The 17,019-nt window shown below is 37.2% G+C and overlaps 2 non-coding genes across 2 annotated transcripts; one reads left to right on the top strand and one right to left on the bottom strand.

Annotated features, from left to right (window-relative positions):
• Positions 1-5,488: 5,488 nt before the first annotated feature.
• Positions 5,489-5,643, bottom strand: LOC130466381 (U4 spliceosomal RNA). Its single transcript, XR_008926614.1, has one exon. It is a non-coding gene; the product is annotated as a U4 spliceosomal RNA (small nuclear RNA).
• Positions 5,644-8,931: 3,288 nt separating this feature from the next.
• LOC130466374 (U1 spliceosomal RNA) lies at positions 8,932-9,091 on the top strand. The gene has a single exon (XR_008926607.1). It is a non-coding gene; the product is annotated as a U1 spliceosomal RNA (small nuclear RNA).
• The last annotated feature ends 7,928 nt before the right edge of the window (positions 9,092-17,019 follow it).

Below are 17,019 nucleotides of genomic sequence, written 5' to 3'. Positions count from 1 at the left end.
AATTGAATTGTGTTATTGGATTGGCATAAGCATGGTGAACCGAACAGACGCCCTAGACCTTTAATTCATTGATAAATTACACATTTTTATTATTGCTTTAGCTTTAGTAGTTAATACTCAAACTCAACTTTCGTTATTGAAATAGTTCGTATAATTGGGCAAAAACTAATAGAACTTGTCTCCCTGTGGGATCGACCCGTATTTGCTAAGTATCTGCTAACAACAGACACCGTGCACTTGCGGTATCACTTTTTAACTCATCAGGAAGACTAGTATCGGACAAGACCTATGAAACTTTACTGTAAGAGATGAAAGTCTGTCATAAGTAAATTTCATTAAATTATTAGACACTAAATCCTCAATACCTGAGTGATTTGAGATTACTTGTTTGAGAACTGGTTGCTTTGACGTTGACCAACCGTCGCACCGTAAAAGGAGGCTATAAAGGCAACGCTCAGGTAATCACCTATCAAACGAAGTCTAATCTCAAGATCGCAAGATTGGGATTGCCCTCCCATAAATCGGGGTGAGATGCTTAAAAGTTGTACAAGGCCACTCGGAGAGCTAGAAACTGTGAAATGCATGGCCATGCTCGGATGAATCATAGGCTATGATTATCTGTTTATTTGATCAGTTGAACTCTGAAACCGAGGAACACCTCTGGACATAATAAGGATGACGACTCTTACCTTATGTTCAAGAACAAGCATCGAGCGACGAAGGAATTAGGAAATGCACACTTGTCCCTAAGGACAAGTGGGAGACTGAAGGAAATAATGCCCTTGGTCCAAGTATGCATTCTATGTTAAGTCTAATAAATGCGGTTCAGTATTAATTAACAAGTTAATAATTCAGTGAGATCAAGTGAACTGAATGCCTAGCTAGAGGCCGCTTCAGTTCAAGTGGAATTAATGATATTAATCCACAACTTACTCTTGACTGAACCCGTAGGGTCACACAAATAGTACGTAAACGGATCAAGTATTTAATGGCATTAGATACTCCATCTATAGATATTCGGAATCGACGGATCTTGGTTTCAGTGGGAGCTGAGATCGTCACAGGCAAGAAATGAATACTCCGGAAACGATGATATTGCCGGAAACAGAAATATGGATCGTATCGGAAATATAAATATTATCCAAGTCGTAGATGTTGCCGGAAACGGAAACATGGTACGTATCGGAAAATATTATCGGAAATGGAAATATTGCCAGAATCGGAAATATTGCCGGAAACGGAAATATTGCCAGAATCGGAAATAATTCCGGAAACGGAAATATTAAATATTTGTTCGAAACGGAAATTGATTCCGGAATCGGAAATATTAAATATTGTTCGTATCGGAAATGAATTCCGGAACCGGGAATTTAATCGGAAGCGTATCGTACGAATTAGCATCGGACGAGGCCTGCCGGACGAAGGCCCAGCACGATGTCGGGCCATCGCCCAGCAAGCCAAACGCGCGCCCAGCCAAGGCAGCGCCCAGGCCCACCGCAAGGCAGGCCCAGCGCGCGCCAAGGCCATGGCCTCGCTGCGTGGGCTGCTGCTCGCACGCACACGCATGGGCGGCCCTCGTGGCTGCCGTGTGTGTGTGAGTTTGTGTTCATGCATGATTCCTAAAACTATTAGAATTAGTATATGATTAAATTCCTATTCCTAAAAGGATAAATTAATTAATTAGAGTTCGTATAGGATTCTAAGATTAATTAATTCGTATCCTACTAGGATTCCAATTCCCTTTCCATAACTCTATAAATACATGCCTAGGGTCACATATTTTAAGAGATTAATTCAAGTATTCAAAGTGAGTTTTTAGAGAAAAATTCAGTCATATTTTTTACCTAAGAGTGCCGAAAATTCTAGTACCTTAAGGGCGATTCTAGTTGGTCAATCTTAAGGCGGATCCGGACGTGCTGTGGACTATCTACGGAGGGACGACACTTGGAGTCCTAAAGACTTGTTCTTGTTCGGTTCGGGCGCAGCTAGGGAAGGCACGCAACAAAGAGTATGCATCTAAATTATGCTATATGATTATGTGTAAATAATATGTATTCCTGGCTAAATGGTTGTTTCCGCATGATTTATGAATTGTCATATGTATCATAACCTAACAGCTACATACAAAGAGATGGAGGTGTGTTGGGTTTGGTTTCATATTCATTAAAAAGCTCTAATGATTGTTGAGGACCTCATTTAAAAGAAGAAACCACAAACACATCATCTACCCTTGGTTCCCTCTACTCGATTATTCACCAAGCCTTTTCTTCACACCATTTCTACTTAATTCTCGCCCTTGGCAATTAACAATGAAACCATTTTCTTCTAACCTTTTTTGATATTATTTGTCAAGTTACTTCATTGCTTCTAACATTGGGTCTTTGGATTGTGAATTGGAATTATGTAGCAACAACATCCTTAGTTCAAAATTGGAAACTCGAGGACTTTTGTGACAAACAAGTGTCTAACCTATCAGGTGGTGTGTGTGACATATAAACTCAGGGTGTGTATGGTTAACCTAAAAAGATTGTGTGCAAAGTAACCCTTTTCGATAATGCCAAAAGGGGGAAGAGTATGTATGATGCTTATTGTTTGATATAATACAATCTAAATCCTTATCTATATGGTGTTTATTAGTATTGCTCTTACTATGTCATTATACTTGTTCATAAGTTGTTGGTTTACAAAATTAAGGGGGAATAAGTGTAATCGATTTATTGATTAAATTGTGATAAGCATCATTAGTTTGTCATCATCAAAAAGGGGGAAATTGTTGAGTAGTGAGGTTTTGATGATTATAAACAAATGATGATTATCTAATTAACATGTGTGCTAAGATGTGCATAGGAAGAACAAGCTATGATTAAACCAAGAGACAAGGGACATGAGCAATGATAAGCTATTGTTGACGAGAGCGGAGATGGCTACGTTATACATGTTGTTTATATGTAAATTAGCATTTACATTGGTAAACTTCATGTGGTAAGTAAAGTGACAAAGGAGGAACGAAATGATACTTTATATGGTCCAGCAGAAACAACAAGAAAGAGATCAGAAACAGTTTAACAGAGTTCCTAGTTGTCTGACTGTTCCTGTTCCCAGTCACCTGTACGAGATACGCATGCGTGCATCAATAGAGTTTAGGAGTGCATATAGTTCTTTCATATTTGCATCCTAATATGTTCGTTATATGCATGTGGAATTAAGAGTCCATATTGGGATAAGTTGTTTATTAGATTTAGGACTTTGCATTAGTTTAGGTCTCTTATAATATCCTATCATAAGTACATATAGTTGTGTGTGATTAGGACTCTTCATATAGTTATATATGCATTAGGAGTCTTCTAGGAATGCATATCATAGCTGGTCTCATTTATCATATATTATGGTGCATTGTAGACGATGTAGGAGTCTAAGAGTTTTAGTTTGCATAAGCATGTTAGGAAAGATTAAATGTTTAGAGTTTAAGCTTTTATAATTAGTATTATGCATAATATAGGACTGTCTAGATTCAATGTATTTTAGGTGTTTGAGTCACATAATACTTGCCGTAAATATTAAGTTCATATTAGGATAGGAATAGTATTTATCCACTAGTATATTATATTCCATATTATCCTATGTGTATTTTAGTTAAGCAAATATTATAATATATGATTTATGCATATTTATCATACTTGACTCAATATCTAACGTGGTTTATTATGCATGCAAATAAATGATAAATGACGTGTGTAGGTAAGACTTTGAAGAAGACCCAAAGACTTACAGGAAGAACGAGGATTCAAGAGTTAGAGAATCCAAGAGAAGAGGAACTTGGACTCGAGGAGAATTAAGAGTACAAGTACAGAGAAAGAGAAGAGAAAAAAATCTAGTAGCATTAGTGTGCTTAATAGATTTGTTTTAGAAACTGAAAGTTCGGAGCTGGTGGAACAACGTACGTGGAACAGTGTCAATGACGAGGGTACTGGTCCTAGTCTGCACGTAGTATATAGGATTGCATGAGTATAGTATTTAGATCACGTTACCTTAGAGTTTGTGTCCTAATAGAAGTCTAAACATAATAATACTAAGTCATATACTAAGGAGTTTTAGTATAGTTAGGATTATGTGTTTGATAGTAATTAGGATTGCATTAGTTAATGGTTAAATAATGTTTATCTTATTTAAGAGTCGTGATAGGAAAGGAGTGTCGTTTAGATAGAGTTTTCATTAATATATCTACTGCATAAAAAGTTATTATTCGATCATATGTTTGTTAGAGTCTTAGGATAAAAGTCTATCATGATAGAGTTCTATTAGGTCTAGGATTCCTAAATAAAAGATAAACATAAAATATATCTTCTAGGGTTAATAGATAACATGCATCACTATATATACTGCATTCATAAGTCTAGGAAAATTGTCTGACTTAGTGGTGTTACGTGCTTAAGTTAAATCTACATTATAACCCACGTCAGTACCGTCAGTTCCTGTTCCACATACGTAGTTCCTGCTCCAGCAGAATTCCAGATTCTATTTGTTATTCTATCTTTTATACTTGAGAGTTGGGAAGGGGTTTGAGTGAACCTTGTAATTGAGAGAATCAGCTTGAGTCGAGCTGAAGAGTTGAGAGAGAAGATCTCTAGAGAGATCATTGAGAAGGAACGGTTGAGGGACTGTTCCTAAGGGAGTTGAGTTTAGGGAACTGTGATTTTCCTAATTAGTAAAAGGGTTTAAAGTCCCTACGGGGGCGTGGTTTTTCCTCTCTATTAGGGTAGAGAGGTTTCCACGCTAAAATCTCTCTTGCAATCTCTTAATGTTTTTAATTCCGCGAAAAAGTAGATCCAACATCTACAAACACTAATTCACCCCCCCTCTTGTGTTGTTCATCTAAACTAACACTTTTCCTATGTGGGAGCAATCTGCTTATTTTTCTGAAGCCACAATATTTTAGTTATTTCCAGATGAGCAGTTGTGTACTCGAATAACCTAAATGGAAAAAATGTCAAATCTTTTGATTTCTAATTGATCTAATTTTAAACTGTATGATCTACATCGCCTACATAATTTTCAGTAATGGTATTCGATTAATTTTAAGAATTTAAGGCTCGTCAATCAGGTCAAGAAAACTGAATGCAAGGATTTAAACATGCATAGATGTACATCATGCAATAAAGCATTCATAGACGTACGTCATGCATGTGTAACCTGTCTTCTTAAGAATTGAATTACTAATGCTGCAGGAAATTAAAGTCAGACATTCTGATTTTGAGCAATATAACAAATTAACAGCAGACAGTCTCCAAGTTGTAGGAAATTAAAGTCAGACGTTCTGATTTTGAGATTTTTATTCCAAGACTTATATAGGCCAAGAATTCAAACAGCATGATTATAACATGATAAGCCGATAACCACTCTGGCATGTCTTAGTCTACCAGACTACCACATTACTAAGGTTTGATTTGGCATAGTCAGTACGGAGAAGAATTTTGTATTTGAATTGTAAGGCTTTGCCCACAAGAGAGGGAGCCCTTCCAGAAATTCTCGTTGACCAAGGTCAAGCCAAGGCCGAAGAGGGGGTTTGGAAATAGTTTTCAACCAGCAATTGACGCGCCTCGGTTATTACCTCACTAGCTGCGTCATTGCCCCAAGCGCAAAGATAACTTGAATGAAATAAAGTTTTCATTTATATGATATTCTCATTTGATGTTAATGTCTACATTTCATGATGTGGGACAAGAACATGAACCTTACAATCCTAGCAGGTTACCGCACAGTGCTCTCATTCTCTGACCCTCAGTATTGAGGTTTCTGTATTTTATGCAACTAGCGTAGTTGAGGCGGCTAGACTGCGACGGAAGCAAAATCAAAGCATAGCAGTATAGCACGCACCTTATTCATGCTCCTCCAACTTTGTAGCTACAAGTGTCCAAGCTTTTAACGTAGTCGGCTATCGTCCACTAAGCTAAATATAAAAGGATCTCGGTAGGAGGAGCTTGTCTATGTTGCAAAGTGGGTAGACAAATACCCTCTTTAAAAGTAATATGTTGAATATAATAACAAGGTCAAAGGTTTAGCTTGGGCTCGTTCGGTATCGATTTTTGTTTTCTGTTTTTTACAAAACTAAAAATCAAAATATAAAAACCACAAAAAGTAGTTTCCAGTTTTTTGTTGTCAATTTTCAAAATTAACATGATTACAATAGGTATGACTATGTTTTAATTGATATTCAATATAAATCATATGACTTACAAAACCAAAAAACCAAAAACTGGAAACTAACAGTGATACTGAACGGGCCCTTAGTTGGCATTCTCACTCAATCAATGTATTCGAGCAACCTGAGTTAGAAACCATGCGCCAGTAGTTTTATTTTTATTTATTGTTATTTTTTCGGGCTCTAAACCTCTAACTAGTTTGTCAATGCATTTACTTCTCTTTATGGAGTACGGAGTATTATCATGTTTTAAGATTTAAGTTTTGCCTTAAAAATGTGCTCTTATATGGATAATCTCTTACTTCATCCGTTCATTTTTACTCGCAATGTTTGTCACTTTCACGCATGTCAATGTACAAATTTGATCATTAATATCTTTAATTCTCTTTAAGCAAAAATTATAAAAAATTAATATTTTGAAAATACACATTAAGACGAATCTAACAAGATCTCACATGAATATGTTTTATCTTACGTATAACTCACCAACAATGATCAAATTATAATATGTGAATAGTGTAGAAATCACAACGTTGCGAGTATTTAATGCGGAGTATCATATATACACAAATATTTTAAAATGAATAAAGAAATGAAGAGGTTACCTTAATGGATTTTACATGTTCAATAAAGAAAATTAGAACAACTCGAATTATGTGAAGTATTTTCTTAAGTTGTATTCCATAGGTTTAAAGGGAGGTCGTGAGTACGATAACTTAATATAGGCAAATACTTTTTTCCGATGTAATGAATAATTAGTGTGATGAGATATTATATGCTTACATAGACACCGATTTTTGAATAGTACTTTTATAAAAGAACTAGTTTATTTTATTTTACGTCATACGTATTAAAAAATGTCTACCGATTTTTAAATAGTACTTTTATAAAAGAACTACTTTATTTTATGTCTACATCATACTTATTATTAGAAAATGTCTACCTTATTTCAAAATCCTGCATACGTCACTTCTTAGCAGTTCATTTGTTTTAAAAACAAAAATAGCAGCCACTAGTTTCTTTTAACATGTTTAGATAAATTGATAGGGATTTTTTTTCTCCTTTTAACTTATACGAAGTATTATTTATTTTCAAGTTCCCGAAAAAATATATTTGCTGCCCTTGTTGTTGCGCCAAGCCGCCCACGGGCCTTGAATGCTTCGCGTACTCGGCTCGTGGGCTGGTCCTCGTGTGTGTCCGATGGCGTTTTGGCCAATGCTTATCATATAGTAATTTGACAATCTATTCGTCTTACCATACACTTATTCGTTTGGCCTAGTTTACGAATATACTCAATACGATATACGATTACGATCCAACGTCTTATTGTATATTTATATTTTCCGAACTAATTGCTCGAATAGCAATTGAATGAATTTCCGATTCATTTAATCCAACGATCTGTTTTATGTCATTGGTGTGACCTTGTAGGTTTAGTCAAGAGTAAGATGTGAGCCTAAGAAGGATTAGAATCACTGATGGGAAACATTGCTCCAGCTAGCTGTTCCGATCACTTGATCTTGCTGAATTAATTATTCATAATTAATTTAAACCTTGGTATTAGACTAATGCACATTGGGTGAAGGATACATTTCCTTCACTGAACATAGTCTTTGTTTGGCGGATCGTTCTAGCTTACTACAAAAGAAACTATATTTTGTAATGTAGTTTCTACAGTATAGCCCAGTTGTGATTCTTGTTAGAAATGCCTATCAAGATTGGTTAGCAGCAAGACATTTGGGTTTAAATAACCCAAAGGGAGTTTCTAATCTCACAACAAATGTATTGAAAAACACCAAGGAGGTTAGTTGTCCCCTCCTTCTCATAACTTTGTAAAGTTAAATTTTGATGGTTCGAAATTAAAAAATGAAAGGTCGGCTTTTGAGGTTGTAGTTTCATGCTGAATCGCCAACCAGGGAGAGGAGGTGTCCAAGTTTACAACAATCTCTAATTTAATTATTGAAGATAACCATCAGACATTATCAATTTCATTTAAATGGGTATGTAAGGTTCCATGGGATACCCACAATGTCATTAGTGGCGTGATATGAATCCACTGTGTTTTAAGAGTTTCGAGGTAAATCATTGGTTTCGAGAGGCGATTAAAGACGCACACTTGTGTGTAACAAAGGTCACTCATATTCGTCACTCACTTATAGGTAATATGTCTTCCTCCGTTATAAAAAGTACATTTTGTTGAGGGCATGGAATGCATATGAATAGAAACTTTAAATTCCATAGTCGAATTTGCCGTTTTATTGTTTTTTTCAAGAATAAGGAGGAGTATGTGCGTTTTTTTTAATTCACACTATAAAAACTACTCCGTAAACATTAATATTAAGTAACAAAAAAGTTCGATTAATTATCAGCCCATCCAACCCCATATTTGATAAACTTTATTTTTTTGTTTTATAATACTGTCATGGAATAGTTGGTTATTTTAACCAATATGGAGTATCCATCCATGTAGACACCCCATGGTTTGTTAAATCGGGTCATCGATTGACTGTATAACAAATTCGGGTATAATCGAATAATATTTTGTGCGGGACCATTGTACTCATCCTTGATTGAATGTAAGATCCTTTTATCCGGGTTAGTTCGATTTTTATCGGATGTTGGTCAGATCGGTTCACATTTTGACAATCTTTAATACAACATTCCCACATCGGAAAAGCATAATTCTTACAAAATGAATCTAGTATAAAATAGAAAAGTGAATATTGTAAAACTTACTTACCTGGACGAGGTCTATGGGCGATCAATTAGGCTCATGGCCTAGGCTGATGGTTTCCATTGCACTTAGGAAGGGTATCAGCCTAAGATCTCCCCAAGTGGGAGAGTCTACGTCATAATTTGTGATAGTGAGGGCCTGCGTTCGCGCGGCCCTCGTCTAATTCAATTCTTAAATATTCAGTTAGTTTAGTCTAATTCAATTCTTAAGATTTTGTTTGTTTGGAAAATGTCAAAACATATTATTTCTCGAACTGGATTACGTTAAAATGAAAATAGTAAAATGTCAAAATAGGATTTTAGGAGAGGATTTAAAGCCTTTATATCTCGTGCAGTTTTATATGGATGCGGTTCTTCATATTCAACTAGCTATATTTATGGCATTGGTTGTAGTAAGAACATCTATGGTTCCAGCTTCTATAACTTGTGCATTTTTATGGATGAGGTTCTTCAGATTCGCGCGGCTCCTGTCCATTCCCTTTCCCTATATTTATGGCATTGGCGACTGCATTTGCGTTGGTCCTTCCATTTAATTCCCTATATTTTTAGACCAATTAAGTTCAGAACAGATTTAAGAACTAGCTAGCCTAATGCATGGTACAAAACAAAATTCTCTATTTTGGTTACTCCCTCTGTCCTTTAATACTCGCACCGTTTTCCTTTTCGAGTCGTCCCTTAATAAGTTAATTCAAATGTCTTAAACTCCGCACCGGTCAAACCGGTGCGAGTATTAAGGGATGGAGGGAGTATTTTATAGTCTTATATGGAGTACTTTGATGATATTTTATTGCGTTGTTTCCCAAAGGTGCATCTTTTAGACAGAAACGTATTGGATATACTCTGAAAGTTCAACAGTGCACAGCTACGTCCCAATTAACATTTCTGCTCAGCTCCACTTCAAAACTTTTTGTAAAGTCTTCTGTAATGTTTTCTTTCTTCCCGGTCTTGTTAGCGAACACCATATGTTTTCACTTTCCAGTTTAGGGTATTACAGTAGCGGATCTAGAAATTGTACTAAGTGGGGTCACTATTACAAAATGAATGAAAAACTAACTAAATTAGGTACTGTTTAAAATAAAATAGTAAAAAATAAACTAAAATTATGCAATTTTTTTTTTGCCAAGTGGCCAAGCGGGGTCAAGTGACCCCACCTCCCATACACTGGATCCGCCACTAGGGTATTACAACATGACTTAAAAAATGTCAGCCATGATCAAAAGATATATTAGTAAAGCCGATCATGACTTATAATCCCTTGATCAACCACTTCTTACATTTATCACAATCACTACAACATATAAGACCAAAGAGGGCGATATTTTTCGCCCTCTTTGATGTAAATCTCGCCCTTTTAGGCTACCAGGGCAATTTAAAAATCGCCCTTCCGTCGCCCTGTTAGGCTCGTTGTATTAGCTTAGTAGGACAAGCAATATTTTTCGCCCTCTTTGATTTCAATCAAAGAGGGCAATATTTTTCGCCCTCCTTGATTGAAATCAGACAGGGCAACTTTTTTTTCCCCCTCCTTGAATGAAATCAGACAGGGCAACTTTGTTTTCGCCCTATTTGATTATTTTAAGGAAGACACCCCTTTTTTTGCCCTTCTTGATTCTCTTTCGCCCTCTTTGATTGAATCAATGAAGGGAACTCTTTTTTTGCACTCTCCTTGTTCTATTTTTTTAAATATATATATTTTTGTTAAATGTCAACTAATGCATCAAATAAATTAACCTATATGGGATTCGAACCCACATCCTTGTGCATTTGCACAATGCTCTCCCATTTGAGCTAATAGGTTAGTGTTACTTATCTATTGAGTAGGAATAATTAGTCAATGCAATCATTCTATTGAAGCAATGTTTATAGTACATAAAACGGATGATACATGGATACGCCTTCTTGGCAGCCTAGCAGCAAATTAGAACTGGTATAAGTAAACAACAATCATTCACATACAGGCATACAACAATAAATATTATTTTCGGATACTATCGTTTTAAGACATCGAGCACTAAGTGACTGTGAAAGATGAAATAGTCATGCCAATGAAATAATATAGAGATAGTTTAGAACTGGAAAGAAGCTTACAAAACAACCTCCCACTGAATCATAGTGAGCATAATGCGGACCGCCAACTTCTCCAAATACTTTGAATGTAATTTTATCCTCAGGGATCACCTTCACTGTTCTGTTACATCGTATTGAAATAGGGATAAGAGCATTATACTACGAGAGATTCAAATATGCGATACGAGTAAGAACTACTGTATATATTATACCGTATACAGCTTCAGGAGGACAGATTAAGTCTCGATTACCAGCAAATATGAAAATGACCTGATAAATTATTAGAATCTGAAACCAATATGAAAATAACTTCTTGCCGAGTCTAAAAAGACTACAAGTACTGGAAGGTCTGAAACGTCAGTGTATACTAGAAGGGGGGAATGACTGTTGTTTACTTATAGGCTGCCAACTGTCAAGAAGGTGTATTCATGTATCATCCGTTTTCTCAGTGCTCATGACAAGTTACTTATTCGTACATTACAGAGAAAAACTAGGAATTAGAGAAAGAAAGAACCACCGTATAACCCTAATCTCACGTACACCAAGTTACCAAGTAATCAAAGAATATAAAAAAAAGTTCTTAATCAGCAACTGCCAGTCCAGTGAGTATAAAATGTTGCAATTAAAGCGAAAATTAGAACAAACTTATCTGATTCGATGAACTGAACGAAGAACAATTGTTGCGTCGTGGACACCCACTGTCCTAAAAGACGATTCCGCGCTACCTCCCGGTGCAGTAGAACAGAATGCGGTCGCCCTCCAGGATTAGCGCAACTCCGACGTTGTGTGCACTCACAAAGCCGGATGGAGTCAGAACGTATGCCCAAAACCGAGAGCAATTTTGTGTGAGAGTAAGAATGTGTTTTCGTATTTTGTGTGTATGATTTTCTGTGTGAAGGGAACTGAAACTCTGATTTAAATAATTAGAAGGAAAGCATTGCAACAGACAAAAACGACTGAGGGAATGAATGTTGCAACAGCCAGAAAACGGTTAAAAACATTGATCATAGTAACGGACGTAATTAATGGCATTTAATCCAACGGTTACGTAATCAATACAGATTCCCGTAACAGTGACTTGCGCAAATCGGTCCAGTTACCAAAAAGAACAGGGTTGACCCACAAACCCCACCCCACGCCCGCGAACCGCATTCCCACGGCCCACGGCCCGCGCCCGACCCGGCGCGCGCGCGCGTGTGTGTGATGTGTCCACCCATACCATTCTCACACTTTCTTAAACAAGAGTTACACTCATTCCCCAATTAATAAACAAGAGGAATATGAAGAGTTTTTTCAATGTGGGACTCTTGAATTTTCACTCACCCTTTTTTCCTTTGTGTTTCCCAATGAGAATTTCCAACAATCCCCCACAGGTTCGAATATGCGGAAAAGAAAGAAAAGAAAGGAGAAGGATATTGGTTTTGGGCAAAACAAAACAATTGAATAGGTGTCAATGTCTTTCGACTTGAATTAACAATTAGTGACATTTAAGCTATCATCTCTTTCCTACCAAGTGACTTTCGTATTGAACTTGATAGGGAGATAGAAACCCGTCACTTAAAGCACGCAACTGAATATGTATGACATTCTGACTCCGCGAATAAAGTGACGCCTTATACTGGCCATACGTCCGACCTGGATATGCTCATAGGTGCTCTAGAGAATAGCCCACATCGCAATTCTCATAGGAAGCGGCCACACTTCCACACCTACGTAGGTGAATCCCATCAAGTGTGAGCTACATTCACACCACCAAACATATGGTATGGGTTCATTAAGAGCCGTATGCTCAACCTCTTTCCTATTGTAGCAAGCACATTATAACATCTAGGGGATGGACAAAAAATAAAATTTTGTGCTTCCGAATTATAACAATAATGTCGTCCTTTGAACTCTGTGAGTAGGAGTTCATTATTTTACAATTCATTCAACGGGCTTCAGGCCCATCCCTTCCGATGTTTCCAAAACTAGTTTTCTACATAGGCCTTTCGTTAACGGATCCGCAATGTTCATTTCAGACTTTACATAGTCTAGTGATATCACCCCACTTGACAACAATTCTTTGATGGCCTTGTGCCTCAAACGAATGTGCCTTTTCTTCCCATTGTAGGCATGGTTGTTTGCCACAGCAATAGCCGCTTGCGAATCACAATGAAGTGCAACTGAAGGAGCTGGCTTCCCCCACAGCGGAATATCTGCAAGCACATTTCTCAACCATTCTGCCTCATGACCTGCCAATTCAAGAGCAATAAACTCAGATTCCATAGTAGACATAGCAGTACAAGATTGTTTACAAGATTTCCAAGACACAGCTCCACCCCCTAGGGTGAAAACATAACCAATGGTAGAGTTAATTTCATCATTGCCAGAAACCCAGTTAGCATCACAATAGCCTTCCAAAACTCCTGGAAACTTGGAGTAGTGCAAACTCCAATCCATGGTACCCTTAAGGTACCTGAGCAATCTCTTCAAAGCATCCCAATGTTCATGACTTGGGTTATGAGTATACCTGCTTAATCTACTCACAGAATAAGCAATGTCAGGTCTAGTGTAGTTCATCAGAAACATAACACTACCAATAATCTTAGCATATTCAGATTGGCTAACAGGATCACCATTATTTTTCCTTAAGTGGATGCTTGGATCATAGGGAGTCCTAACTGGATCGACGTCAAAAGAGTTAAATTTTTTAAGTAACTTTTCAACATAGTGAGCTTGGCTAAGACAAATGCCATTTGGAGTTCTCTTGATTTTCACTCCTAAAATCACATCTGCCTCACCCATATCTTTCATTTCAAACTTAGAACTTAGAAAACTTTTTGTCTCATTTACTCGATCCAAATTAGTCCCAAAAATTAACATATCATCCACATAAAGACAAATAATCACACAACCATCAGAATCATGCTTAGAGTAAACACAAGAATCACCTTCATTTACATGGAACCCATTACCTGTCATAGTCTTGTCAAATTTGTCATGCCATTGCTTTGGAGCTTGCTTAAGCCCATACAAGGACTTGACTAATTTACAAACCTTATTCTCTTGACCAGGAACAACAAACCCTTCCGGTTGAACCATGTAAATTTCCTCATCCAAATCACCATTTAAAAATGCAGTTTTAACATCCATTTGATGCACAACAAGATCATGAATGCAAGCAAGAGCAATCAAAGTTCTAATAGTAGCAATTTTAGTGACAGGAGAATAAGTATCAAAATAATCAATACCATGCCTTTGGGTGAATCCCCTTACCACAATTCTAGCCTTATACTTGTCAATGGATCCAGTGGATTTCAATTTTTTCCTAAAGATCCATTTACAAGTAATGGGCTTGCAACCCCTAGGCAGATCAACCAACTCCCAAGTATTGTTACTTAGGATTGACTGAAGTTCACTATCTATTGCCTCTTTCCAAAACACTGCATCAACAGATTTCATAGCCTCTTCATAGGTCCTAGGATCATCTTCCAACATAAAGACATAAACAAAGTCATCATCAATCAAGTAAGGTTCAGTTAAGAAAGCAGTAATAAAATCATCACCATAACTGGTTTCCTTTCTTGCCCTCTTGCTCCTCCTTGGCTCCAATTCAGAATTCACATCAGAGGTGGGAGGAGCAACAACAGGCATACTAGAGGAAGTGCTAGAAGAAGGCACATCATTGATACAAGATATTTTCAAAGGAAATACTGTTTCAAAAAACTCGGCATCTCTTGCCTCAATGATGTTACCACCTGCATAAGAATTGTTAGCACCTTTAACAAGAAAACGATATGCAACACTTTGGTAAGCATAACCAATAAAAATACAATCAACCGTTTTAGGACCAATCTTGTCCCTTTTGAAGCTGGGTATAGCCACCTTTGCTAGACACCCCCACACTTTCAAATAACTTAGGTTAGGTGCACGACCCTTCCATATTTCGTATGGAGTCTTGTCTAGCTTCTTGTGAGGTACCCTGTTCAAAACATGACAAGCAGATAATATAGCTTCCCCCCACATGTTATCAGAAAACCCAGAACTAATAAGCATAGAATTCATCATGTTCTTCAATGTTCTGTTCTTCCTTTCAGCAATCCCGTTCTGCTCGGGTGTGTAGGGAGCCGTTGTCTCATGAATGATCCCATTCTGCTCACAAAATGCCTTAAGAGTGTTAGGGTCATATTCACCACCCCTATCACTCCTAAGTCTCTTGATCTTCCTATCAAGTTGGTTCTCCACTTCGGCCTTGTATTTGAGGAACATTTCCTCAGCCTCATCTTTTGACCTGAGAAGATAAACCATGGTGAATCTTGAGCAGTCATCAACAAAAGTAATATAATACCTTTTACCACCCCTGCTCTCATAATTTTTAAAATCCCCCAAGTCACTATGAACAAGCTCTAGTACTTTAGTTTGTCTATCTATTGATTTAAATGGCTTCTTTGCAAACTTGGCCTCAACACATACTTCACATTTTGCAAAATCAGTTTTAGAAAAACTGGGGATCAAGTTAAGTTGTTTAAGCCTTTTAATTGAAGCAATGTTAAGATGACCCAACCTTGCATGCCATAAATCAATAGACTCAGCAATATAAACAGAAGAAGTACTAGCATTCTTATTCATAATTTCAAGTTTGACATCAAGAGTAAATAAACCCCCATTACAGAAACCCTTTCCCACAAACTCCCCATTATGAGTAATAACAAGCCTATCAGAATCAAATGAAAGCTTCAATCCAGCCTTAATTAGCAAGCTACCAGAAATCAGGTTCCTACGCATTTCTGGAACATGCAACACATTGGTAAGAGTAATAAGTTTTCCAGAGGTAAGAGTGAGAACGATCTTCCCTTTGCCTTGAACAGTTGCAGAAGCTGAATTACCCATGAAGACATTTTCACCATCAGTTTTTTTCGTAGGTAGTGAACATGTCTTTGTTGGTGCAGATATGTCTCGTTGCTCCAGTATCAACGATCCATTCAGCAACATTACCTGTCAAGTTAGCTTCTGAAACAACAGCAACAAAATGGTTAGGATTAGAAACTTCATTAGCTTCAGCAAGGTTGGCTTGGTTCTGATCCGACTTCTTCTTGGATCTGCAATCTACAGACTTGTGACCAGTTTTCCCACATTCAAAACACTTGCCCTTGAACTTATACTTCATTGGTTTCCCTTGAGGCTTGAAAGGACTCCCCTTTCCCTTAAACTTTTCAGAATATGCATGAGGCTTAGGTTCTACAAGGTTAGCCTTAGCAGACCCGGAAAACACAGATTGACCCTTATCCTTAATACGATTTTCCTCCTCAATTTTCAGGTGACCTACAAGCTCCTCTAAGGTAAGGTCCTTTTTCTTATGCATTAACTGATTACGAAAATCTTTCCAAGAGGGTGGGAGTTTCTCAATTAAAACTATAGCAAGGGTAATATCACAAATACTCTAACCCTCGGCAGCCATAGCAATGCAAATATTTTCATAAGCATGAATCTGATCAATAATTGGTTTATCATCTTGGACTTGGAAAGCTAACCACTTACTGACACAATAACGCTTAGTACCAGCATCATCAGTTCCATATTTCTTTTCTAATGCATCCCAAATATCCCTAGCATGATTAAACCCCATATAGATATCAAGCAATGTATTCGACATATGATGCAGCAACATGCCCTTACATGTCCTATCATCTTTAGCAAATTTCAACTCAAAAGCATGCAATTCAGTTTCATCATCAGGTTCGACAACATCATCAAGCACATAAGCAATCTCAATTTGTTCTAAATAGAATCGCATCCTAACAGCCCAACGTTTATAATTCTTGCCATCAAGAGGTTCTAACTTAGACATATCAGGGATCATGAATTTGGAAGTCAAAGCCATAATAATCGTCTTTTAGATTGTTGCAATTAAAGCGAAAATTAGAACAAACTTATCTGATTCGATGAACTGAACGAAGAACAATTGTTGCGTCGTGGACACCCACTGTCCTAAAAGACGATTCCGCGCTACCTCCCGGTGCAGTAGAACAGAATGCGGTCGCCCT

The sequence above is a fragment of the Spinacia oleracea genome, chromosome 1 (genome assembly GCF_020520425.1).
Source record: "Spinacia oleracea cultivar Varoflay chromosome 1, BTI_SOV_V1, whole genome shotgun sequence".
Taxonomy (NCBI): domain Eukaryota; kingdom Viridiplantae; phylum Streptophyta; class Magnoliopsida; order Caryophyllales; family Amaranthaceae; genus Spinacia; species Spinacia oleracea.
The sequence above is the reverse complement of the archived record's forward strand: the minus strand, read 5'-3'. Positions and strand labels throughout refer to the sequence as shown.